The following is a 2,151-nucleotide window of genomic DNA, read 5'->3' as shown; positions in this document are numbered from 1 at the left end:
ACAGAACTGTGGAAATGAACAACAGGCTTTAATCTTAGTCAAAGAGTTATTGGCAGCTGATTACTGCTTGTGAGAATGAACTGAACATAAAGGGAGGGACTCTAGATAGACTGATCAGATCCCAGGGGATGAACTTGCATTGAAGGACATCTGGTGACATTAACTTTACATGATAGGCCTTAACACAAATGACAGAAGGTATGAAATCCAGTGGGGGGCTATAGGAGGGTACCAAAGGGGAAGGGAGAAGGGAGTATAAAGATGATTTTATGTATGAAATCTTCATACAAAAACTTAAGTAAAAAATTTAAGAAAACAGATTTTAAAGTAAAAATAAAAGTATGGTTAAGCAAAGACTTGGAGGATTGGAGAGAGAGCTTAGCAGTTAAGAGCACTGACTCTTCTTGCAGAAGACCTGGGGTTCAGTTCCCCACACCCAAGGCAGCTAACAACTGTCAGCAATTCCAGTTCCAGGGGATCTGACACCCTCTTCTGGCCTATAAGGGTGTTATATTTATATACATGCGGGTTAAAAGAAAAAAGACTTCTAAATACTAGCTGTAAACTGGAGGTGATGGATATTGATTGACCTAGACACTCAGGAAGCTGAGCAGAAGGATTACTTGAACCTACATGGGTCAACCTGGATGAAACTTCATCTATCCTTAACTCTTAGAATTTTATTTATTTTTATTTTGTGTTTTCGCTGCATGTATATAAGTACACTATATGTATACAGTGCCCACAGAGGCTAGAACAGGGTGCTGGATTCCCTAAGGACAGGTATTAGCTGCTGCCATGTTGGTTCTGGGAACCAAACTCTGTAAGAACAGTCAGTGCTCTTAACTGCTGAGCTATCTTTGCCACCTCTTACCATTTTTGTTTGGTTGATTTTTTGTTGTTGGCTTGTTTGTTTGTTTGTTTGTTTGTTTGTTTGTTTGAGACAGGGTCTCCCTGTAGCCCCAACTGGCCTGGAAATGTTATGCAGACTAGGCTGGCCTTGATCTCACAGAGATGTGCCTGCTTCTGCCTCCCAGATCCTGGGATTAAAGGTGTGTGCCACCATGCCTGACTCCAGCCTCTAACTCTTGTAATATTAAAATTTCAAAACTTTTTACTTCAATATAAAACTTAGTAAAACCATATTGTTGTTTCTAGGTCCTCCACCCATCAAGTTTTCATGTTACACATTGCAAAGCTGAAATAACATATTCTTGTTTAAGGATTTTTTTTTTTTTCTGTCACTGGTTTAGTGGACTTCTCTTAGACTACTGTCTTTTAGCTATTACATACATTAGGATTATTAACTTACCTTCTCATTTTCATGATTTTTTTGAGATTGGATCACTAAGTAGCCCAGGCTGGCCTGGAACTCACTGTGTAGTCCAGGCTAGCCTCAAATTCAGCTTGCCTACTTTCTGAGCTTCCAGAGTGATCCAGTTGCAGGCATACTCTACCATGCCTAGAATGATTAGCTTTTATTAGTAAATGATAACAACTTCAGTCTTTAATTCTAGGAGTTTTGCTTGGCTTTTGCAGTACTGGGTATTGAACCTAGAGTCTTGGCATACTAGGCAAGTACTGTACCTCTGAGGTACCTACTCAGCCTGTCTTTAATTCTAATAGTGGCTGAAAAAGACCAGGAGCCTTTTATCTGAATTATAATTGTAAATGAAAGCGACAGTCCACGGATACTTGGCTAATTTTGTCAAAATGGCCCTTTCAGTATTTTGTTGGTATTTTTCTAGCTTATATTGACCCATGAAGTTTTTGTTTGCTGTTTGGTTGGTTGGTTGGTTTTAGTCTTTTTGAGGCAGGGTCTCTCTGTACCGCCAGCTGACCTGGAACTCACTGTGTGGACCAGGCAGGCCTTGAACTCACAGAGATCCATCTGCCTCTGCCTCCCAAATGCTGGGACTAAAGGTATGTGTCACCAGGCCTGATGACCCATGAAGTTTTACACTTTATTCTGTGGTGAATTTTTTTTTATTATTTGTTTAATAACCACACAATCAGAAGAAGCATTTCATTACAACAGCATTGACATATTCAATAACAATTTCCAGAGCTAAGATGCATCTCCTTCAAAATTGGCTTTAAATTTTTAGGTTTATCATTGAATTAATACAGTTATACAATATTGTACTCAGT

Source organism: Nannospalax galili, unplaced genomic scaffold (genome assembly GCF_000622305.1).
Source record: "Nannospalax galili isolate Female #2095 unplaced genomic scaffold, S.galili_v1.0 scaffold800, whole genome shotgun sequence".
Classification (NCBI taxonomy): domain Eukaryota; kingdom Metazoa; phylum Chordata; class Mammalia; order Rodentia; family Spalacidae; genus Nannospalax; species Nannospalax galili.
Note: the sequence above shows the minus strand (reverse complement) of the source record.